We start from the raw sequence: 26,493 nt of genomic DNA on the forward strand, positions 1-26,493 counted from the left end.
ATTACCACTTCTCATCTAGACTCTTACAGGACTGCTGGCTGATGAACTACTCTATTGTTTCATACATAGATGTACCATGAAATTTCACCACATGTGTGAAATGCAATAGCTGTTATTATTTTGAGCCTCCAATCAAGGTTGATTAGAATTCTAATGTAAACACTTACCCACTATGAGCACTAGCAGCAGCGTTAGCTAATGCCATCTGTCCAAAGGTATCAGTAACAGAGACATCAATACCATTCTGGAGAAGCAACTCAGCCATGTGCTCTGATTTGTGTTCCAGAGCAAACATGAGGACTGTTCTACAATAAGAGAGATCACTTCCATCTTAAGTATTTTAATAGAGCTATTTGAACAGGTAATTTATATTATTTTTCCAATTCAAAATCTTAATTTACAGATACTAATAGACATAAATATCTCGGGAGAGCAAACTTTCAGTGTTGCAAATCACCTCAAAGTCTAAAAGGAAAAAAAAAATCTTTTCCAAATGAAGAAAAAGTTACAAACTTTAAATAAGAAAACAGGCAGAGAGAAAAGAAGTCACAGTCACATAAAACTAGCTGATGATAGAATTCACATCACAATCAGCTCTTATGAGTCCTTCTCCAAGGCTAGTTAACCCACATGATATTATCTTAAGTGTCCGTTCCTATCTTATTCCATTGTTCTGTTTTCCTTCTTACCTTCTTCTTACCTTTCATTTCCCCTGCCAGCTCATATACTTTACTTGGCCCAGCTGACAATTCTTCCAGAACTGTAAATAAGCCACCTCTGCCCCAGTTGCCAGAGTCATCTGACAGAAGAAAGAAATTTTTCATCTATAAAAGGTAAAGTCAAGCCCACAATCTAGAGAAACAAAAGCACACAAAATAGACTTGTAGAAGAATGATTTTTCAAAGAGAAGGAAAACTATATTTGATCTCCTAAGAGAATCATAGTTGAATTCTCAAATATATTCAGGTTTTCTGAAAGATATACCTGGTCATCATAACAGAAAGGTATCTCAAAAATGAGTGTTATGAATGAAAAAAAAAATCTCTGGTGGGTCTCTAATTCTAGGGGAGGTGGATAAGGAAGGGCAGAGAGTGGGGGAACATAACAATGAGCAAGTGCTGTTAATATCAAATAATACAACTCCCATTTGACTTGTCAGGAAGAGGAAAAGCTAAATGATGCATTCAAGCTTTCATTAACATACTAGGTTAGCACATTGTATTTATATTCATTCATACCACAAATATTTGTTTACATGTATTACATATCAAACATCATTCTAGGTACTGGAGCTACTACAGTGGACACACATACACAATTCTCTTCTATTAAGCTTATTTTCTAATTCAAGTAGATAAATATACATATTAACATATGAGGAGGTGATAAAGGTAAGTAGGGTAGAAAGAGGACAAAGAGTAAAAGAGGGGGCATGTAAACTGTTCTATATGAGGTGATCAGGGGAGACCTTTCTGAGAGGCAGACATTTAAATAATGCTTGATGTGACTAGAGAAAATAAGGATCCAGGCAGAGGATACAGAACATGCAGAGGTTGTGAGGGGAACACACAAGGAGTTTCTCAGAGAATGCATTTTTCTTCTAAAATGTAGCCTCATTTCACCATCTTAAAAAAACTTATGCAGAGGACAGGACAGATATTATCCCATTAGTATATATTAGGAAGCTCACACTTAGGGAGAGTAGGTAACTCAATCAGGTAAACCAAAGAGCCAAGAGTCAAATTCACATCTACTGATTTTACAATTCATGCTTTCTTGACCACATGATATTGCACTAGAACCAGCACACTTAAGTCATGATTTGGACTCATCTTCTCTATTTATTGGCACCATAAGGACTGAGGCACAATCCCTGTCCCGCACCATTTCTCGTACCTATACCTTGCACCATGAGACCACCCTCTGTCATTGCCTGAGGGTGTGTGACATCACCACTAACATACTTGATGGAGGTTGAGTCTGGGTCATAGTAACCCAATTAGGGAGCACTCTTATCTTCCCCATCCTCAAGGTCCTCAGACTCGCTCACCTCAGAGGGCAAGCAGAAGGACTGGTAATAGTTGGACTCCTACCAAGCCATCCTTTAACTCGACAGAGAGAAAAGAAAATTAACCTCTCTTGGGAGCACATTTTGCACTGCTATTCACAAAAAATAACCACCAAGTAAAATGTAATTAGAAACTCACCCTGACTGAAGTTTTGCCACATCTGTTTCCTGACACTCCAACATTTGACATGGCTTTGTTGGAATAGAGGACTCAACACTTGACATGGTTCTGTTGACTGTCCTCCCTCTTTGGGGCCATAGGCGTGGCATATCTCCATGTGTAGTTGCTTTTTAATATTAATGATCAATATATCATTAGAAACTTATTGGAAAACATCAGGAAGGTTTTACTGTATTGGTACACAAAATAGTGCACAATGAAAATTTAGCAGTATTTCACATAAATTAATATGTGAAAATAAACAATTGTAACTGTGCTTGAGATTAAAGGAGCCTTTTATTGCTTTAGTATAATAATAGATGGATAAAGTGCTTGGATGTAGTGTTTAGCCTTTGTTGCTTTCCTAGTTTTAGTAGGTGATTCTAGAGATACTTTACATAATAAAAACATTTAGGTTAGTCATAAATATAACTTGTGCTTTTCCTATGTTTAGTCTAATTCTTTGAGAATCAGAATAAGATTGTAGTCCACCATTATATAAAATTAGAATAGACTAAATATTAACTATAAATTGATTTCTTTGCCCTTTAATATTAGTAAAACCTTTTCACTGTTAAACACTGGAGTTCATGGTGGGGGTGGTTTCTCAGAAAATCTAGTGATGTGTTTGTTCTGAAGGTTGAAGTCTGGCAGATCATGATGCCCTCAGTTTAGCTGGGATACAAGTTTGTTTCAGTTTAGCTGGGAGACAAGGTTGTTTTAATCTAGCTGGGAAATAAGGTTGTTTTGGTCTGGTCTGTCATACACAGAGAATGTGTACTTTGAGAAGAAGTATAGATTGAACTTTTGAAGGTTTTTCTTATTTTAAACTAACCATAAAATGATATAATCATTACTAAAGAAAAATGTCTGTAAAAAGGCTGGCAGAAAAATAAAGATTCAGATTCAGCCCCAGAACACTTGATGTCTCTGTGTGCTGTTTCTCCAACATGCTAACACCTCCCATCCACCTAAGATCCCTGACCGCTGCTAAGACTGGACCCTGGCAAAGATTTTTGTTCATTTGAAAGTAAACAAGTTTTACTGATTAGCCTGTCTCCTGACTACACTTCAATAATGAGCATCCACCAAATGTCCCTGTTTTTAAGAACATGACTAAAAGTGACTTTTCAAATAAGTGATTCTTCATTAGCTACAATAAAACCTTTAAAATTTCTTGTTTCAATAGAATGCATCTCCTCTGCTTTAGGCACTCAAGACTTCTAACTAAAGTAGACTAAATGTTAAAGCTGAATCTTTTTTAAAAAGTGTTCTGTGGAGCCGGGTGTGGTGGTGCTAACTTATGATCCTAGCCACTCAGGAAGCTGAGGCAGGAGGATCACAAGTTGGAGGCCAGCTAAACAACTTAGTGAGTCCCTGGTTCTAAATAAAAAATAAAAGGAACTGGGGAAATAGATCAGTGGTAGAGTGCCTCTGGGTTCAAACACTAGTCCAGAAGAAAAGAAAGTATTCTGTTACCAAAAAGAACTACCAGATTGATAGTTTTTTTTAATTTTTAAGTGATTCTAGTGGAGGAGACCAAAATATCTATGTCACTGGCAATAACAATACTCTCTAGACATAATTTTTTTATGTTAAGCTTCTTCCTTTTCCCTATTCTTTTCCTCTATTATTCTCTTTCTCTTGGCTGCTGCTTCTTGTCTTTTTTTTTTCTGTCTTTCCTCCAGCTTGTCTAGGCTCAGAATCCTCTTCCTTTCAGTAGACCCCTCCAAGAGGCCTGGGCTAAGAACCTGTAGGAAGGACAAGATCCAAAGCCAGGAGGGTTACGAATTTTCTGCTCCTCCATGAGTTTCATTCATCCACAAAGCAGACTTTCTACAGAAACCACATGCTTAGGTTTTCACAAAATACCGCATCCCTGTGTGGTGGGCACTGGCAGCAAGATACTTCAATTTACTATTCATATTATGAATCTCATTGGCATGGTGGTCACTGTGTTCTATGTTCAGCCAAAGTATTGGCATGGATAGTGCAGTCATTTTGATTCATTGCATGAGCAATAAGGTAATTCAAAATAGATAATTTTTTCCTTGGTTGGAAGTATACACTGTAGGATACCACTTAAAGTTTAAAACAATTTTAACACAAAGCTTTCTATAAATGTGTAATTCCTTTAATACAGAGTATTTTAGCATGATTATCTTAATGATAGATAACATTTAGAAAGTACATTTTAAGCACCAAACACTGTGAACATTACACATATCATTTGTGATTGCCATCATATCTTAATGAAACAGAATCATGATTATCAACAACAGGATATGATATTTTGATTTAATATGGTGATCCCTTTAGGGGTGGCTTATAAGAGGAACAGGGCTGCTTTTACCTGCAATAAATTGTATAATATACTCACCTTATTAATGTTTTTCATGCTAGATTTTTACATAGCTTTTATACTGGGGTTCAGTTAATTTGTTACATTTCAAGAGATGCCTATTTCTTAAATCATCCTAAGAGAACAAAAATGATACTGAGATCATTTTTGGTTCTTTTATAGGAAGAGAGTTTGGAAGAATTTATAATCTCACACAAATTTACAGCACTTACACTGCCTTTATTTTGGAGTAACCGGCCCTCTTGACTTTTTTTTTTTTAAAGAATTTTCTGAAGATTCACCATTTGTTCAAAGGATTTTCTGTCTTCCTTACTGAGCTCTTTAGAATAATCTTTACCTTCAAATAAATACATTTTCCTCTAAGAATATAAAACACAAAGCAAGAAATGTTAAGACATTGAAATTAGGTTAATGCTATTTGAAGCAATAACTAGGTAAATAAGAATATAGATCATACTCTAAATGGGTCAAGACCAGCTGTGATGAAGGCATTTTATTTCCTGTTGCACCAATACTGATGAGTTTGGGTTCTATACATTTTCACTTTTCAAAGGACAGAGAATTGGCTTAAACCCTTTTTTGTCCACCCTACATGATGTGGGAATCTCTGCTGGATCCCTCTACACTACTGAGCCTCAAATCATTCATTCATTCCACAAATATTCCCAGTACAAATATCACTGACTTTTAAGATCCCCTAATAAAATCTCAATGTTTTTAGTCCAAACACACTTTTAATACTCAACTCTTATCCCCTTTTTCTATACTATTAAAAAAGGGACAAATCTATGAGAAAATAAAAAAAATCACAAAAAATAATTCCTTAGATTTATAATATTCCCTGTAGATCTCACAAAGCATCTTCATGTTTCTTACCTCAATCCTGGTATAACTAACCCCCCTTATGAAAGAGGAAACTGAGATTCACACAGGGATTCCTCAATTCTCTCTGCTACAAAATGAACAAGGTAGGTTTTTCTGATTCTAAGATCAGTATGTTCTTTTCAGTAGATTAAAGTATATAGAAAAGTAGAGGAAAAAACAGGCTTGCAAATAATTATGGCAAAAACAACAAGGACAATAGTATGATGTTTTTTTCTTTCCTTAATTTTTGGATCAAACCCAGGGACTCACACATGGTAGGTAAGAGTTATACCACTGATTGACACTCCCAGCTGATATAGTACTCTTAAGTAGCACTTTATACTATAAGAGCAATTTCACGTCTATTACCACATTTGATTTTTGCAGTTGTGTAAAAGAGTAAAGAAGACATTAAGAGAACCATTTTACAGATGAAGACACAAAGGCCTAATGAGGCTGGGTGATCTGCCAAAATCATGAATCAAGTGATAAACAGCCAAGAACAGTAACCACAGATAGGTAAGATAATGATTAAAAAGTGAAGTGTATTTAATAGCACATGTTACCAAATAATGTATTTTCACAGCATTATAAAATCAGCGCTAAGTATATTTTTTCTAGAGAGTATGAAAGCAAAATATTTTCATTTTCAAGAGATCAATTGCTTCAAACTTCTACCCAAATCTAACCAGCTTTAATACTAATTGACATTTGCTAATTAAATCAGCAGCGGGATTTCAGTGAGATGCTCTATCAACAAGTGGAAAAAATAAAGAGCTGAGATGTGTCAAATATGATCAACATATATAGCATCATACTGCATGAAATTCTCAATTTACTATGTAAATGTGCTTTTTAAAGAACTTTAGCATTAAAGATAAAGCAACCTTATTTTTTACTTAAATTTGATTGGGCTGCTCTAATTACTATCTTTTTTTTTTTCGGTGCTGGGGATCCAACACAGTGCCTTGAGCTTACAAGGTAAGCACTCTACCGACTGAGCTATCTCTCCAGTCCCTCTAATTACTATCTTTAATGTTTATTTACATTATTTTTAATGATGCTGCATGTCTTTAGTCTGTTTCTAATAGGCAGTCAGAGCCCACAGGTCTAGACCCTCATTTGTGTTCTGCCAGAGGAACAATTTACCACAAAGAGAATCAAGACATGGTCACTGAAGACAACATTCCAGATTTTAATGAAACTGGAGAATTTTTTGGCAGTTAGAGTGTCTGCAAAAATACCTGTTTTTAGGCAGGTGAAGATATACAATCATCTTTCTGAAAACACTGTAATTTTATTTTGTTCTAGCAAATAAAATTAAATTAATATAGATGACTACAGAAAAGGGTGTAAACTGGATTCTAAAGTCATCAAATATAATTTAAAAATATGACCATACACATTTATTTTTTTTCTCTCACCTGAAACAGCTAAATGACAATAAATGGATTTCTAAAAAGCTATATGAGGAAATGGTACGTTAAAATGTTCACACTTTGAAAAATGAAAACCTATTAAGAAGAGCTATGGAACCAAAACACAGGTATCCAGCTGGGACTGACTAGAGGAATAAAAACCCTCTCAATACTCCAAAAGCCTAGGACTTATGGTCCTTACAGGGCACCACAATGTGAGGGAACTGAAGGGATCTACACACCAAATAATGGGAGCACCATGAGCCCTTGGATCCCTGTCTTTTCAATTTAAACAGACAGTTTTGCTGTAATGGTGTATCTTCCAAGGATAATAAAAGAGGACTTGTCTAAGGATAAAATGAGTTGTCCAGTGATGTCTTCAAATCTGGGTGTCTAAAACGTGGATTCAAAGTTCAGCCACATGGGAACAGCCAGATATATTTTCAATTTCTTGGATCAAGAAGCCTAAAGAATGTGCTCAAGAAGACAATAGGGCTGGTTAGGAAACAGAGGTCCCAGGGAGTAGGATGCAGGACTTCCTATGGTAATGCATATCACTCATGCTCTAGTTTGATTTAACTGTGCCATTTGCTCACCCTAACCCCCAACTCACTTCCTTCTTCCTGCTCTATGCTCCCTCCTCCAGCTGCAGGCAAGGCATCAGAAACCCACTGGCTATTTTTTGTCTCTCCCAGGGGGGACTCCAGGTCTATCTCATCCATGGTGCTCCCCGTAGAAGACAGCAGTTTATCCAAGCCAAATTTAAGTATTTCACTCAACTTGAATGGAGAAAAGAAAAAATCCAGTTAGGTCTCATGAAAACAAACATCAGGATGTGGTGATCTGCTGAGTGTCTAAGTGACACCAAGCACATTCCTTCCCTTGTGAACTTTCTTCTCTCCCATGGCAGATGACTTCAACTAGGCTATTGTGGGGTTAGATGAGGAATAAGCAGAAAGGTGATAAATGATGACCAGAGCTATTGATTTTGATATTATCTATAACTGCAAAAAAATTTTTTTAGCCACCAATTTCTTTTATTTTGGGGGGGGGTGGTAAGAATAAAATGATTTCCTGCATCTTCTATAACACCTCTCACCAGAATTTTTTACAGGTACTTCCAGCAGTCCTGATAGAAGTCAGAGATTCTGTTAACTACCTTCCTACCTCTCCCACTGTCAAACTTCATAGAAAGAGAAGATGCCACTCAGTACCTCACTTCACAATAAGCTGACTCCTTTCCTTTGCCAAGTTACTTTCCTACCTCACTACTTTATGGAAATCACCTTGGAAAAACAATAACAATCCTGTTCACCAAGGCCCAAAGGCCCTTTATTAATTTCAATCTCCCTGAATAGTCCTGTGCACTCCCTATCCTGCCCTTTCCTCTCACTCCTCCCTAAGGGATACTCTGTCTATTTCCTAAGACTACAGGAACCACCCAGAAAGCTTCGATAGTATTACCTGGCTTTCACTTGCTACTTCCAACATTACACCTCCCTAAGCACTATCACTTAAAAATTCTGAAACAATTGGGATCCATATGATGGGCCCTCATTTGCATTTTGCCCTTTTAGTTTTGGTTAGTTATCTCTAGATTGTCTATTTTGTAACTGGAAAACTTAAAGGTATTCTGTAGCTTAAAAACACTGGAGATAAAAACTAAGCAAGAACATACCTGGATATATTTATATTTAGCCTTAGTAGATATGTGTATACACACACAGAGAGACATATACTTAAATATATAGATATAGATTACTTACATTAATATATATACATATATATTTATATATATATAAACATAAAATATAATTATACATATATATAAACCAAGGAAAATGGCTTTGGCATTTAGTAACCAAAGCAGAAGAAAACCAAGTATTTAAGATGAAGCTCAGTTCATACTGGGATTCTCCCTTCCACTCCTTTGGACTTAAATCTCCTGGCTTCCCTTGCTATTGGGCACTCACAGTATGTTTTTAAGGAACTACCTTTTTTCAAAAATAAAAAATAATATATTATAGTAATTAAGAGGGTGTTGTTGTAAGTTACACAGTGCTTGGATTAGAGTGGCTCTGAATGATGTTTTGGAAAATTTCTTAACAATTTTAAAGACATTGTCTATGTCATTCTTCTATTACTCTTCTTCATAAAACAACTGGAAAAAGTACACCTCAGACAATGCTTAGCACACAGTAAGCATTCAATAAATGTTCACTACATCTATATATGTCCCTCTCCTTGCAGGATAAAGAACCTGTTTTCCTTTTTCAGGACTTCACCACTCTACACTGCTTATATTTATCAAACCAGAACCACATCTTTTATTATTAGATTCTTTAATAATTTAAAAAATGCCCTGCTTTCTTTTGAGACAAGGTAGTGAGTTATTACCCTTGTCCTTGGAAACCATAAATAACTCATTTTCTGGATGGGGAGGAAAAAAATCGTACAGAAACAGAATGAGATTTTTTTTCCCCTGGCCTGGGCATAAAGTCCCACCAAGTTTCTCTACAACAGCCAGTAGTCTATATTGACCTACAGCAGGGAGTTGTACCTGTGCACTTCACAATGATGTGCGGGTAGACCACATCACAGGGAAACCCCTAATTGGATGCCTGGAGTTCCCTCCACTGGGGAAAAGTCTGAGCATCTGAGACCTCATATCCTCTAACTCCCAATGTGTTCACCTTCACAACAGCCCACAATGAACTCATCTCTCAAGGCTTTGTGAAGAAATGTATTTAGACCTCTACAGTGTATACCTAACCCTCTCTCAAGCTTTCACCTTACATTTGTAATTGCCCCTTCAATAGTGTGAAAACAAAATGCACAGCTGCCCTGCCACCATGACAGATGAGTATGCAGAACACTAAAAATATAGAAAAAGCCAGACTCCACAGTTACTCCCTAAGGTAAACAAAAAACCAAGCAAACAAACAAAACCTAGGCTTCTTCTTTCAGGTTCAAGTACCCAAAAAATTATAAACTTTTCCTGCAAGTCTATGATTCCCTAAAAAAATACCACTGATCCCTGTCTGCAATGCTGATGTGCAGGGATACAGGTGTGTGTGAGAGAAAACTGCTATTTTTTAACCCACACTTGGGCTTATTGTCAATTTGATAATTCTGCTTATAATACTGTGTAATTTTTCCCCTTTTGCATACCTCTTGAATTTTTTGATAGCTGGTCTTTTAAAGTCTGGTTTTTCCTATGAACTTTTCTAAATAAAATCTCTTCCTTTTCAGAGTCTCCCTCTAATGATAATTTACATTGATTTTTACTACAGACCATGTTGACTAAAGCCTACATTATTTTCACCTTCCTAACACTTTATCACCTATCTTCCTAATTTCTATTCTCATCATTCAGGCTTAAAGCCTTAAAGTCATCTTTGAATTTGCTATCTCTCTCACTCCCTGCCTCAAAAAAAAAAAAAAAAAATCAACTCCTGTCATTTCTTCTCTGCAATGTTTCCTACAGCAGACCTTCCCATAGCTACTGCCCTTGTCAGCTATTTCTTACTCACTTCATGCCTGAATTATTCCAAAATCCTAGGGGTTGATCCTCTGTATTTAATTCCTCAAAAGGACCTAGGGTACATTATAATATGGGTTCTAATTTTAGCTCAAAAGCTGCTGCTATGGAATAACTCTAAGCCTTTTTCCAAAAGAGAGCTCTCTACAGAATCTTCCAAGTCAGCATTTGACTCCTATCTATTTTTTGTTTCCTCAAGCAAATTAACTCTAGTCTTTCATCCATATATCATATGGTATAATTTTGAGTTCCCAGTCTTGTTCATCCTCCTCTGGGTATAGAATGAGTACTGTAAGTCACTCACTGTAAGGTCTGGGATTAAAGAGGAGGTATGGAATTAATCATTATTGATTAAGTCAAGTTCTTCTTTAAAAACCAACAACCAAAAAAAAAAAAAAAAACCCAAACAAATAAATTCTCTCTGAGAGAACTAGTGGCATACTCATTTTTAGAAACCCCAAAGAGAGGTTTTCAAGATGGCGGACTAGAGGGTGGCTGCATTTCATTTTGCTCCAGGACTCAGGATTCAAAAAAGGAGATATTGAGAGACTTGGGACCAACTCAAAGCAGCCGGGTGAGTCTCTCCCGTTGGGGAGGCATCCCAGATGGGGTGACAGTCCCGGAATGCAGGGAACTTTATGCAGTAGAGCTGCCTGGCGAGACACCCCTCCCCCAGCTGGAGCAGTGAACTCAGACAACTGGGAGCATCATAGAGAAGACCACTCAGCACAGCGCTTGGACTTGGAGCAACCACTGGGGCTCTGGGCGGTGGCCCAGAGGAGGGGCCACGAGGAGAGCTCTTTGTACTCAGAGCAACCACCCCTGAACACTGAGGCCTGCCCAGAGGAGGAGGAGGAGGAGGAGCAGCGTGGCGAGGCACTTGGACTGGGAGCAACTGCACCAGAGCTACAGGCGGTTGCCAGAGGAGGAGCTGCTCGGCGAGCTGTTTGGACTCAGAGCAACCACTCCTGAATGCCGGGGCCTACCCACAGGAGGAGGAGGAGGAGGAGAAGGAGGAGGAGGAGGAGAAGGAGGAGGAGGAGGAGAAGGAGGAGGAGGAGGAGGAGGAGGAGGAGAAGGAGGAGGAGGAGGAGAAGGAGGAGGAGCATGGCTGCTTGGATTCGGAGTGACTATACCAGAGCTACGGGCAGTTGCCAGAAGAGAAGCTGCGTGGCAAACTGTTTGGACTCAAAGTGACCGTTCCTGAACCCCGGGGCTTGCCTGGAGGAGGAGGAGGAGGAGGAGGAGGAGGAGAAGGAGAAGGAGGAGGAGGAGGAGTGTGGCGGGTCGCTTGGAATTGCAGCTCTAGGTGGCTGCTCAGAGGAGGAGGCAAGTGGTGAGTTGTTTGGACTCAAAGCGACTGCTCCTGAACACCGGGGGGCTGCCTGGAGGAGGAGTATGGTGGGTTGCTTGGTCTCGAGTGGCCACACAAGAGCTCCGGACGGCTGTCCAGAGGAGGCATGCAGCGGGTCACGTGGACTCAGCCCGACTCAGAGCGACTCACAGTGACCACTCCTGAACACCTGGGGGGCCACCTGGAGGAGGAGGAGGAATGGGGTGGGTCACTTGGACTAAGAGTGAATGCCCAGGGCTACTGGCGGTTGGCGGGAGGAGGAGGTATGCAGTAAGTTGCTTGGACTCCTAGCGACCGCACCGGAACACCGGGCGGCTGTCTGGAGGAAGAGGCAGAGGTCAGTCACTGGGACTCGGAGCAACTGTATGGGGCTCCAGGTGGCTGCTCAGAGGAGGGGCCACATAGCCAGGTGATTAGGTGCAGAGCAGGGTCCCAGGACCTAGGTGGCTTCTTGGTGGAAGAGCCACACAGAGACATGCTTAGGGGCAGAGCAAAGGTTCCAGGAGTGTGGGCAGATTCTCTGAGGAGAGGTAGCCTAAGGAGACTCCTCTGCAAAGGGTGAGGCTCCCAGGCCCAGGAGGTAGGTCTGGGCCCCTGGGAACTTTGCAGAGGAAGGCAGCCCAGCCCAGGTGGTAGCTGTAGATTAAGGGGAACCTCTAGGAGGGGAACTGACCAGTGAGACCTCCCCATCAGGTGAGTCTTCCCTGCTGGGTGAGGTTTTCCCACAAGGACAGTAAAACCAGAGACACAGGCCAAAAAAGACCTTGCTTCAGCCCGCAGCCTAGTTCCCCTTTGGATGACCATCAGTCAACAAGTGGAGGCACTTCTGCCCACTAGCAGGGAATATACACCACCTGAAGGCCACCACCCCTAGAGAGGCAACTTCCTTGTGGAGCACCGCGCTATCAACTTCCTCCAAGATTCATCCTACTGAAGGCTAAGAGGGGATATACTAGAAATCTCCAGGGACATTATAAGTCAATAGAGGAAATCTGCAATATCTCAGCAGTCCACTGATACCTGAACAACACGAGAAAACAAAGGAAGAAAATGCCCCCCAAAAATCTAGATGTTACATCAATAAAACCCAATGACAGCATGGCAGAAGAAATGACAGAAAAGTAGTTCAGAATGTACATAATTAAAATGATCAGGGAAGCTAATGATGAGATGAAAGAGCAAATGCAGGCACTGAATGATGAGATGAAAGAGCAAATGCAGGCATTGAATGATCTCACCAATCGACAGTTAAAAGAGCAAATACAGGACTTCCCCAAGCAGCCCAGCCCCCTCCGGCGGGAAGCACCTCTCTAGGCTAGCTTCCCGGGGCAGACCGCCCAGTGAGAGCCTCTCAACACAGAGCCAGCCACAAGTCCCCAAGCCAGCAGAGACCTCCAACATGCAAGCAGCTTCTGGGACCAGGGCTGGGCAGCCAGAGACCTCTCTAGGCAACCTTGTCCCCCTCCAGCTGCAGGCTTTTTCCATGGGGCGATCCAAGATGGTGAACTAGAGGGTGACTGCATCTCCAGTCACTCCAGAACCCAGGATTCAAGAAGGGGAGGCATTGAGAGACTTGGAAAAATAGAACCACGGGGTGAGACTCCCCCACCCAGTGATGCTCAACTGGGCAATAGGCCCAGATTTGAGTGGCTTATTAGAGTAGGACAGGGCAGATAGAGTCTCCCCCAGGCAGCTCTTTGCACTCTGGCGGTGGGCTCCTCCCACAGGGACAGATCCTCCAGCATCATGGAGCAGTCCCCCCCAGTGAGAGCCTTTCTGCGCAGAAACAGCATGGCCAGTTCCGGCTGCCCCGCTGCCAGCTCCGGCCCACCCGCAGGTTGCTTCAGAGACCAACACAGGGCACCAGGGACAACCCCAAGCAACCCAGCCCCCTCTGGCGGGAAGTACCTCTCTAGGCTAGCTTCTTGGGGCAGACCGCCCAGTGAGAGCCTTTCGACGCAGAGCCAGCCACAAGTCCCCAAGCCAGCAGAGACCTCCGACACGCAAGCAGCTTCTGGGACCAGGGCTGGGCAGCCAGAGACCTCTCCAGGCAGCCTTGTCCCCCTCCAGCTGCAGGCTTTTTCCATGGGGTGAACCAAGGTGGTGGACTAGAGGGTGACTGCATCTCCAGTCGCTCCAGAACAAGGATTCAAGAAGGGGAGGCATTCAGAGACTCGGACTAAAATAGAGCCATGGGGTGAGTGTCCCCCAGCCAGTGAAGCTCAGCTGGGTGGCAGGCCTGGATTCAAGTGGCTTATTAGAGTAGGACAGGGCAGATACAGTCTCCCCAGGCAGCTCTGTGCACTCTGGCAGTGAGCTACTCCCACAGGGACAGAATCTCCAACCTCGTGGAACAGGCCCCCCAGTGAGAGCCTTTCTGCACAGAAGCAGTGCGGCCAGCTCCAGCCCGCCATGGCCAGCTCTGGCCCGCCCTGCTGCCAGCTCTGGCCCACCTGCAGTTTGCTTCAGTGATCAGCACATGGCGCCAGGGACTACCCCAAGCAGCCCAGGACCCTCTGGCAGGAAGCGCCTCTCTAGGCTAGCTTCTTGGAGCAAACCGCCCAGTGAGAGCCTGTCTACACAGAGCCAGCCGCAAGTCCCCAAGCCAGTGGACACCTCCGACCTGCAACCAGCCTCTGGGACCAGGGCTGGGCAGCAAGAGACATCTCCCGGTCTCTCCCTGGAACCAGTAGCGGGCTAGGGGCAGCGTTCTTCGGAAGCACTACATTATCAAGATAATCCAAGACTTCTAGCTACTGAAAGCTGGTAGGTGATACACTGGAAATCTACAGGGACATGATAAGCCAATAGAGGAAATCTACAATATCACAGAGTCCCACTGACATCTGACCAATATGAGAAAACAAGGGAAGAAAATGTCCGAAACAAACCTAGATACTATATCAATAAAACCCAAAGACAGCACGGCAGAAGAAATGTCCGAAAGGGAGTTCAGAATGTACATAATTAAAACAATCAGGGAAGAAAACGAGGAGATGAAAGAACAAATGCAGGCATTAAATGAACACACCAATCAACAGTTAAAACAGCAAATAAGGGAAGCAAGAAAACATTTCAATAAAGAGTTAGAGATACTGAAAAAAAAAAAACAAACAAACAGAAATCCTTGAAATGAAGGAAACAATAAACCAAGTTAAAACTTCATAGAAAGCATAACCAATAGGATAGATCACCTGGAAGACAGAACCTCAGATATTGAAGACAAAATATTTAATTTTGAAAATAAGGTTGAACAAACAAGGTTGAACAAAAAGATGGTAAGAAATAATGAACAGAATCTACAAGAATTATGGGATATCATGAAGAGGCCAAATTTAAGAATTATTGGGATTGAGGAAGGCTTAGAGAAACAAACCAAAGGAATGAACAATCTATTCAATGAAATAATATCAGAAAATTTTCCAAATCTGAAGAATGAAATGGAAAACCAAGTACAAGAGGCTTATAGGACTCCAAATATGCAAAATTACAACAGACCTACACCAAGGCACATTATTATGAAAATACCTAACATTCAAAATAAAGACAGAATTTTAAAGGCCAGGAGAGAAAAGAATCAGATTACATTCAGGGGGAAACCAATAAGAATATCAGCAGATTTTTCAATCCAGACCCTAAAAGCTAGTAGGGCCTGGAACAACATTTACCAATCCCTGAAAGAAAATGGATGGCAATCAAGAATTTTATACCCAGCAAAACTTACTTTTAGATATGATGATGAGATAAGATCCTTCCATGATAAACAAAAGCTAAAGGAATTTACAAAAAGAAAGACAGCATTACAGGACATTCTCAGCAAAATATTCCATGAGGAAGAGACGAAAAACAACGGTGTAAATCAGCAACAGGAGGAACTAGCCTAAAGTAATAGCCAAATAAGGAGTAACCAAATCATGTCAAAAAACAAAAATGAGTCCAATGACTAGGAATACAAATCATATCAAAATAATAACCGTGAATGTTAATGGCCTGAACTCATCAATCAAAAGACATAGAATGGCAGATTGGATTAAAAAGAAAAATCCAACAATATACTGCCTGCAGGAGAACCGTCTCATAGAAAGAGATACCATAGACTAAAGGTGAAAGGATGGGAAAAAACATACCATGCACACGGACACAGCAAAAAAGCTGGAGTATCCTTCCTCATTTCAGATAATGTGGACATCAAGCCAAAACTAGTCAGAAGGGATAAAAAAGGACATTATACACTGCTTAAGGGAAGCATAAATCAGCAAGACATAACAATAAAAAACATCTATGCCCCGAACATTGGCTCATCCATGTACGTCAAACAAATTCTTTTCAATACCAGAAATCAAATAGACCACAACACAATAATACTAGGTGATTTTAACACACCTCTCTCACCACTGGATAGATCGTCCAAACAAAAATGGAATAAAGAAACCATAGATCTCAATAATACAATCAACAATTTAGACTTAATCGAAGTATATAGAATATACCATCCAACAAAGAAAGAATACACTTTCTTCTTGGCATCACATGGATCCTTCTCTACAATAGACCATGTTTCATGCAACAAAGCTACTGTTAGCAAATACAAGAAGATAGAGATACTACCTTGTACTCTATCAGATCATAATGGACTGAAATTAGAAATAAATGACAGAATAAAAAACAGAAACTTCTCCAATACTTGGAGATTAAATAATACACAGTTATATGATGAATGGATAACAGAAGACATAAGGAGGGAAATTAAAAAATTTTTAGAAGTAAATGAGAACAAAGACACATCACATCAAAATCTCTGGGACACTAGGAAAGCAGTACTTAGAGGAAGATTTATTTTATGGGGCGGATTTAACAAAAAAAGTAGAAATCAATAAATAAACGACTTAACATTACAGCTCAAAGCCCTAGAAAAAGAAGAGCAGACCAACACCAAAAGTAGTAGAAGACAGGAAATAGTTAAAATCAGAGCCGAAATCAACGAAATTGAAACAAAAGAAACAATCGGAAAAATTAACAAAATAAATAGTTGGTTCTTAGAAAAAATGAACAAAATTGATAAACCCTTAGCCACGCTAACAAAGAGAAAGAGGGAGAAAACTCAAATTACTAAAATTCGGAATGAACAAGGAAATATCACAACAGACACGAGTGAAATTCAAAACATAATTAGAAGCTAGTTTGAAAATCTATACCTCCACAAAACAGAAAACCTTGAAGACACCAACAAGTTTCTAGAGACATATGAATTACCTAAACTGAACGAGGAGGATATACACAACTTAAATAAATCAATTTCAAGCAATGAAATAGAAGAGGTCCTCAAAAGCCTACCAACAAAGAAAAGTCCAGGACCAGATGGATTCTCAGCCAAGTTCTACAAAACCTTTAAAGAAGAGCTCATTCCAATACTTCTCAAAGTATTCCATAAAATAGAAGAGGAGGGAACCCTCCCAAACTCATTCTATGACGCCAACATCACCCTGATACCTAAACCATACAGAGATACATCGAGGAAAGAAAATTTCAGACCAATATCCTTAATGAACATTGACACAAAAATTCTCAACAAAATTTTAGCAAATCGCATACAAAAATATACTATAAAGATAGTGCACCACGATCAAGTGGGTTTTATCCCAGGGATGCAAGGTTGGTTCAACATCCAGAAATCAATAAATGTCATTCACCATATCAGCAGATTAAAAGTTAAGAATCACATGATTATTTCAATAGATGCAGAAAAAGCATTCGATGAAATACAACATCCCTTCATGCTCAAAACACTAGAAAAAATTGGGGTAGTGGGATCATTCCTTAACATTGTGAAGGCCATCTATGCAAAGCCCATGGCCAATATCATTCCAAATGGTGAAAAACTGAAAGCATTTCCCCGAAAAACTGGAGCAAGGCAGGGATGCCCTCTTTCACCACTTCTATTCAACATTATTCTTGAGACTTTAGCCAGAGCAATTAGACAGACTAAAGAAATTAAAGGGATATGAATTGGAAAAGAGGAACTCAAACTATCCATGTTCGCTGATGACATGAATATATATTTAGAGGAACCTGGAAATTTCATCAGAAAACTCTTAGAACTCATGAGTGAATTCAGTAAAGTAGCAGGTTACAAGATCAATGCTCGTAAATCCAATGCTTTTTTATACATAAGTGATGAGTCTTCTGAAAGAGAAAGTAGGAAAACTTCCCCATTCACAATAGCATCAAAAAATAAATAAATAAAATAAAATACTTGGCCATCAATCTCCCAAGAGAGGGGAAATACATGTACAATGAGAACTACAGAACACTAAAGAAAGAAATTAAAGAACACCTTAGAAGATGCAAAGATCTCCCATGTTCATGGATAGGAAGAATTAATATTGTCAAAATGGCCATACTACCAAAAGTGCTATATAGATTCAATGCAATTCCAATTAAAACCCCAATGATGTACCTTACAGCAATAGAGCAAGCATTTATGAAATTCATCTGGAAGAATAAGAAACCTAGAATAGCTAAAGTAATCCTCAGTAGGAAGAGCGAAGCAGGGGGTATCACAATACCAGATTTTCAACTCTATTACAAAGCAATAGTAACAAAAACGTCATGGTATTGGTACCAAAATAGACTGGAACATCAATGGTACAGAATAGAGGACACGGACACAAACCCAAATAAATACAAATTTCTCATACTAGACAAAGGGGCCAAAAATATGTAATGGAGGAAAGATAGACTCTCCAGCAAATAGTGCTGGGAAAACTGGAAAACCATATGCAACAGAATGCAATTAAACCCATATCTCTCGCGCTGCACAAAACTCAACTCACAATGGATCAAGGACCTCTGAATCAGACCAGAGACCCTGCATCTTATAGAAGAAAAAGTAGGTCCAAACCTTCAACTTGTTGGCATAGGAGCAGTCTTCCTTAACAGGACTCCCATAGCACAAGAAATAAAAGCAAGAATCAATAACTGGGATAGATTCAAACTAAATAGCTTTCTCTCAGCAAAGGAAACTATCAGTAATGTGAAGAGAGAGCCTACAGAGTGGGAGAATATCTTTGCCACTCATACTTCAGATAGAGCACTAATTTCCAGAATCTATAAAGAACTCAAAAAACTCTACACCAAGAATACAAATAATCCAATCAACAAATGGGCTAAGGAAATGAACAGACACTTCACAGAAGAAGATGTACAAGCACTCAACAGATATATGAAAAAATATTCAACATCTCTAGTATAAGAGAAATGCAAATCAAAACTACCCTAAGATTTCATCTCACCCCAATTAGAATGGCGATTATCAAGAATACAAGCAACAATAGGTGTTGACGAGGATGTGGGGAAAAAGGTACACTCATACATTGCTGGTGGGGCTTCAAATTAGTGCAGCCACTCTGGAAAGCAGAATGGAGATTCCTCAGAAAGCTTGGAATGGAACCACCATTTGACCCAGATATCCCACTCCTTGGCCTATACCCAAAGGACTTAAAATCAGCATACTACAGAGTTACAGCTACATCAATGTTCATAGCTGCTCAATTCACTATAGCCAGATTGTGGAACCAACCTAGATGCCCTTCAGTTGATGAATGGATAAAGAAACTGTGGTATATATATATATATATATATATATATATATATATATATAAAATGGAATATTACTCTGCCATGAGGAATGACAAAATTATGGCATTTGTAGGCAAATGGATGAAATTGGAGGATATCATGCTAAGTGAGATAAGCCAATCTCAAAAAACTAAAGGATGAATTATCTCGCTGATAAGCGGATGAGGACATATAAGTGGGGGTAGGAGGTGTTAGAGTTAGGGTTAGGGTTAGGTTTAAGGTTAGGGATAAGGAGGGTGCCAAGAATGGAGAAAGAAGAGACTGTATAGAGAGAAAAGAGGGGTTGGAGGGGAGGGAGGGAAGGGAAAAATAACAGAATGAATCAAACAACATTGCCCTATGTCAATTTATGATTTTTAATTAAAAAAAGCTCAAAAAAAGAGCAAATACAGGAAGCAAAAGATCATTTCAATAAAGAGTTAGAGATATTGAAAAAAAAAAACAAACAGAAATCCTTGAAATGAAGGAAACAATAAATCAAATTAAGAAATCCATAGAAAGCATATCCAATAGGACAGAACACCTGGAAGACAGAACCTCAGACATTGAAGACAAAATATTTAACCTTGGAAACAAAGTTGAACAAACAGAGAAGATGGAAAGAAATCATGAACAGAATCTACAAGAAATATGGTATATCATGAAAGGCCAAATTTAAGAATTATTGGGATTGTGGAAGGCTCAGAGAAACAAACCAAATGATTGAACAATCTATTCAATGAAATAATATCAGAAAATTTCCCAAATCTGAAGAATGAAATGAAAATCAAGTTCAAGAGTCTTATAGGACTCCAAATACACAAAATTACAACAGACCCACACCAAGGCATATTATAATGAAAATACCTAACATACAAAATAAGGACAGAATTTTAAAGGCTGTGAGAGAAAAGAACCAAATTACATTCAGGGAGAAACCAATACAGATATCAGCAGATTTTTCAATCCAGACCATAAAAGCTAGAAGGGCCTGAAACAACATTTTTCAAGCTCTGAAAGAAAATGGATGCCAACCAAGAATCTTATACCCAGGAAAATTTACCTTCAAATTTGATGATGAAATAAAATTCTTCCATGATAAACAAAAGCTAAAAGAATTTACAAAAAGAAAGATAGCATTACAGAACATTCTCCAGCAAAATATTCCATGAGGAAGAGATGAAAAACAAAGAAGCAAATCAGCAAAGGGAGGAATTATCCTAAAGGAATTGTCAAATAAATGAGGAAACCAGTCGTGTCAAACAAAAAAAATGAATAAAATTTAAAAATGAACCAAATGACTGGGAAACCAAATCATATCTCAATAATAACCCTGAATATTAATGGCCCGAATTCAACAATCAAAAGACATAGACTGTAAGATTGGATTAAAAAGAAAGATCCAACAATATGTTGCCTGCAAGAGACTCATCTCATAGAAAAAGATACTCATAGAGTAAAGGTGAAAGGATGGGGAAAAACATACCATACAATGGACTCAGCTAAAAAGCTGGAGTATCCATCCTCATTTCAGACAATGTGGACTTGAAGCCAAAGTTAGTCAGAAGAGATAAAGAAGGACATTTCATACTGCTTAAGGGAAGCATAAATCAGCAAGATATAACAATCATAAACATCTATGCCCCAAACAGTGGCTCATCCATGTATGTCAAACAAATCCTTCTCAATTTCAGAAACCAAATATACCATAACACAATAACACTAGGTGATATTAACATGCCTCTCTCACCACTGGACAGATCTTCCAGACAAAAATTGAACAAAGAAACCATAGATCTCAATAACACAATCAATAATTTAGACTTAACGGACATTTATAGAATATACCATCCAACCAAGAGTGAATACACTTTCTTCTCAGCAGCACATGGATCCTTCTCTAAAATAGACCATATATTATGCCACAAAGCTAATGTTAGCAAATACAAGAAGATAGAGACACTACCATGTATTTGAGCACATGATAATGGATTGAAGTTAGAAATAAATGAAAGAGTAAAACACAGAAACTATTCCAACATCTGGAGATTAAACAATATGCTATTATATGATGAATGGATAACAGAAGATAATAGGAAGGAAATTAAAAAATTCTTACAGGTAAATGAGAACAAAGAAACATCGTATCAAAATCTCTGGGACACTATGAAAGCAGTACTTAGAGGGAAATTTATTTCATGGAGCACATTTAATAAAGGAAGTAAAACTCAACAAATGAAAGAACTAACACTACAGCTCAAAGCCCTAGAAAAAGAAGAACAGACCAGCACCAAAAGTAGTAGAAGACAGGAAATAGTTAAACTCATAGCTGAAATCAATGAAATTGAAACAAAAGAAACAATACAAAAAATTGACAAATTAAATAGTTGGTTCTTTGAAAAAATAAACAAAATTGATAAACCTTTAGTCACAATAACAAAGAGAAGATGAAAGAAAACCCAAATCACTAAAATTTGGATTGAACCAGGAAATATCACAACAGACAGGATTGAAATACAACACATAATTAGAAGCTATTTTGAAAATCTATACTCCAAAAAAACAGAAAATTTTGAAAGCATCAACAGGTTTCTAGAGACATATGAATTGCCTTAATTGAACGAGGAGGACATACACAACTTACATAGACCAATTTCAAGTAATGAAATAGAAGAGGTCATCAAAAGCCTACCAACAAAGAAAATTCCGGGACCAGATGTGTTCTCAGCCGAGTTCTACAAAACCTTTAAAGAAGAGCTCATTCCAATACTTCTCAAAGTATTCCATAAAGTAGAAGAGGAGGGAACCCTCCTAAACTCATTCTATGAAGCCAATATCACCCTGATACCTAAACCAGTCAGAGACACATTGAAGAAAGAAAATTTCAGACTAATATCCTTAACGAATATCGACACAAAAATTCTCAACAAAATTTTAGCAAATTGCATACAAAAACATATTAAAAAGATAGTGCACCATGATCATGTGGGTTTCATCCCAGGGATGAAAGGTTGGTTCAACATCAGGAAATCAATAAATGTAATTCACCATATCAATAGACTTAAAGTCAAGAATCACATGATTATTTCAATAGATTCAGAAAAAGCATTTGATAAAATACAGCACCCCTTCATGCTCAAAACACTAGAAAAAATAGGGATAGTGGGAATATTCCTTAACATTGTAACAGCCATTTATGCTAAGCCCATGGCTAATATCATTCTAAATGGTGAAGTACTGAAAGCATTCCCCCTAAAAACTGGAACAAGGCAGGGATGCCCTCTTTCACCACTTCTATTCAATATCATCCTTGAAACTCTAGCCAGTGCAATTAGACAGACCAAAAAAATTAAAGGGACACGAATAGGAAAAGAGGAACTCAAACTATCCCTATTTGCTGCTGATATGATTATATTCTTAGAGGAACCAGAATATTCCACCAGAAAACTTTTAGAACTCATAAGTGAATTCAGTAAAGTAGCGGGATATAAGATCAATGCACATAAATCTAATGCATTTTTATACATAAGTGATAAATCTTTGGAAAGATACAATCAGGAAAACTACCCCATTCACAATAGCCTCGAAAAAAATAAAATACTTGGCAATCAATCTCACAGAAGAGGTGAAAGACCTCTACAATGAGAATTACAGTACACTAAAGAAAGAAATTAAAGAAAACCTTAGAAGATGGAAAGATCTCCCATATTCTTGGATAGGAAGAATTAATTTTGTCAAAATGGTCATACTACCAGAAGTGCTATACAGATTCAATGCAAATCCAATTAAAATTCCAATGATGTACCTTACAGAAATAGAGCAAGCAATCATGAAATTTATCTGGAAGAATAAGAAACCCAGAATAGCTAAAGCAATCCTTAGCAGGAAGAGTGAAGCAGGGGGTATTGCAATACCATATCTTCAACTCTACTACAAAGCAATAGTAACAAAAACAGCATGGTATTGGTACCAAAATAGAAAGGTAGATCAATGGTACAGAACAGAGGACATGGACACAAACCCAAATAAATACAATTTTCTCATACTATCAAAGGTGCCAAAAATATGCAATGGAGAAAAGATAGCCTCTTCAACAAATGGTCCTGGGAAAATTGTAAATCATATGCAACTCAATGAAACTAAACCCATATCTCTCACCATGCACAAAACTAAACTCAAAATGGATTAAGGACCTCAGAATCAGACCAGAGACCCTGCAGATTATAGAAGAAAAGTAGGTCCAGATCTTCAACATGTTGGCTTAGGAACAGACTTCCTCAACAGGACTTCCATAGCACAAGAAATAAAAGCAAGAATCAATAACTGGGATACATTCAAATGAAAAAGCTTTCTCTCAGTAAGAAAACTATCAACAATGCGAAGAAAGAGCCTACAGAGTGGGAGAAAATCTTTGCCAATCATACTTCAGATAGAGCACTAATCTCCAGAATCTATAAAGAACTCAAAAAACTCTACACCAAGAATGCAAATAATCCAATCAACAAATGGGCTAAGGAAATGAATACAGACTTCACAGAAGAAGATCTACAAGCAATCAACAAACATATGGAAAAATGTTCAATATCTTTAGTAATAAGAGAAATGCAAATCAAAACCACCCTAAGATTCCATCTCACCCTAATTAGAATGGCGATTATCAAGAATACAAGCAACAACAGGTGTTGGCGAGGATGTGGGGAGAAAGGTACACTCATACATTGCTGGTGGGTTTGCAAATTAGTGCAGCCACTCTGGAAAGCAGTGTGGAGATTCCTTAGAAAACTTGGAAATGGAACCACCGTTTGACTCAGCTATCCCACTACTTGGCCTATACCCAAAGGACTTAAAATCAGCATACTACAGAGATACAGCCACATCAATGTTCACAGCTGCTCAATTCACTATAGCCAGATTGTGGAACCAACCTAGATGCCCTTCAATTGATGAGTGGATAAAGAAACTGTGGTATATATATATATATAAAGTAATATTACTCAGAAATAAATAATCTTAAAATTATGGCATTTGCAGGCAAATGGATGAAATTGGAGAATATCATGCTAAGTGAGATAAGCCAATCTCAAAAAACCAAAGGTCGAATGATATCACTAATAAGTGGATGAGGACGCATAATGGGGTGAGGGAGGTGTTAGTGTTAGGGTTAGAGTTAGGGTTAGGGAGGGGGGCAAGAATGGTGGAAGGAAGGTCTGTATAGAGGGAAAAGAGAGGTGGGAGGGGTGTGTGGAAGGGAAAAATTAACAGAATGAATCAAACAACAATACCCTATGTATATTTATGATTACACAAATGGTATGCCTTTACGCCATGTACAAACAGAGAAACAACATGTATCCCATTTTTTTACAATAAAAAAGAAACCCCAAAGAGATTATATCCATTATGTTAAGTTACCTGCTCAAAGTCATACATCCAGTAAGTGATAAGGTATAATCTGAATCCAAATTTGACTGTTTAAAGCCCATTCTCTTTATTCTATTTCTTCTGCCTTTAAGTACCACACTCATTTAGCTTCTATGGCACCTTTCATGTAGTAGGTACTGCGTGGGTGTGAATTAGGCTAACAAACTAATGTGTAACTGGAGACAAAGGGTGGTTAATGCTGGTACTTTTTATTTGCATTCACATCCACAGAGAGTACTGATTATAAATCATGGGACTTGAAATAAAAGAACAACATATTTTACCTGGAGGTCAGCATCAGCCAAAGATTTCTGAGCTCCAAGAGTAAAATTGCTTCCTATGATCATGTTGGTGAGCTGCAGTTTTGAAGCTGCTTTCCTATAAACTAATTCTTCCACAGTGTCTTGGCCAATCAGTCAAAAACTTTCACAGCCCTGTATGTAAGTCAAGGGAGAGCAGTGTGCTATGAGTCTGCAAAGCTGGGGGGAAAAGCATGCCAGAAAAATACAGCAAATAGGAAGCAGTACCAAAGACCATATTAAGAAAACAATTCAAAGGACATTGCTCATTTTGACCTGAGCACTTGTTAGAGATATCTGGCCTCAACTTCTCTCTGAACCTTTCCCAAAAGAATCAGGGAAAGAATGATGAAGTGACCACAACTGGAGCTTCGTTTGTAGCCAAGGACAACCCCTGGCAGGCATGTTATCCTGAGGTGAAAGGGTAGTTCCACAACCTCTTAACCCCATTTTTTTTTCTTTTCATGGTACTGGGAAGCAAATCCAGGGGAGCATTACCAATGAGTTATATCCCTAGCATTTCATAAAAAAATGTTTTATTTTTATTTATTTACTTGATTTTTTATAGACATTGATGGACCTTTATTCATTTATTTATATGCAGTGATAAGAATTCAACCCACTGCCTCACCCATGCTAGGCAAGTGCTCTCCCAGTGAGCCACAATCACAGCCCCAAAATATTTTATTTTGAGACAGGGTTTTAGTAAGTTGCCAAGGCTGGCCTTGAACTTGCGATCCTCCTGCCTCAGCCTCCCAAGTTACTATGATTACAGGTATGTGCCACCATACCAGCTTTAACTCCATTTTTAAATTGAGTTAGGTACTAACTAAAGCCTAAAAGTTTCTTCTAATCATTTTGCAATTTAACTTTTTAACAGTGAGACTGAATTGATCATGTTACCCACTGAACATGACTCTGCAAGTCAGTGCCAAAATGGGGTTAAAACCCAGTGGTGGGCTGGGGAGATAGCTCAGTTGGTAAAGTGATCACCTTACAAGCACAGGGCCCAGGGTTTGATCCCCAGTTCCCAGCACCACACACACACACACACACACACAAAATAAACAGTGGTTCTCAACTCACAGTATGACACTGTTGTCAGGACTACATTCTTGTAAGTCATATCGAGGATTAAAATCACTGTCAACAAAAATAACTATATCTGGTGCTGTTAAGTTCATGCTGTAGGACCCCCCAAAAGGAAGAACCTTACTCGAGTCTCAGGATGGCGCGCTCCAGGAAACACGAGAGACCGGCTGGATGCAAAAGCACAAGGCACTTTAATAACAGAGCTCCGGGCCAAGACATATCTCACGCAGGAGATAGAGGAGCTGACCCCGAGGCTCAGAAATCAGGGGTTTATATAGGAAAAGTTAGGTAGTTTGG

General features: G+C 38.9%; 1 pseudogene across 1 annotated transcript; it reads right to left on the minus strand.

The window, feature by feature from the left end:
• Nucleotides 1–689: 689 nt before the first annotated feature.
• On the minus strand, nt 690–26,288 carry LOC306652803 (chromodomain-helicase-DNA-binding protein 1-like; annotated as a pseudogene). Its single transcript has 7 exons — nt 26,191–26,288; nt 25,090–25,239; nt 7,469–7,651; nt 4,803–4,949; nt 3,801–3,979; nt 1,897–2,089; nt 690–799 (listed from the first exon to the last, which is right to left on the minus strand). The product of its transcript is annotated as a chromodomain-helicase-DNA-binding protein 1-like (transcript).
• Between the last annotated feature and the right edge of the window lie 205 nt (nt 26,289–26,493).

The sequence above is a fragment of the Sciurus vulgaris genome, assembly GCF_902686455.1.
Source record: "Sciurus vulgaris genome assembly, contig: HiC_scaffold_604_arrow_ctg1, whole genome shotgun sequence".
NCBI lineage: Eukaryota > Metazoa > Chordata > Mammalia > Rodentia > Sciuridae > Sciurus > Sciurus vulgaris.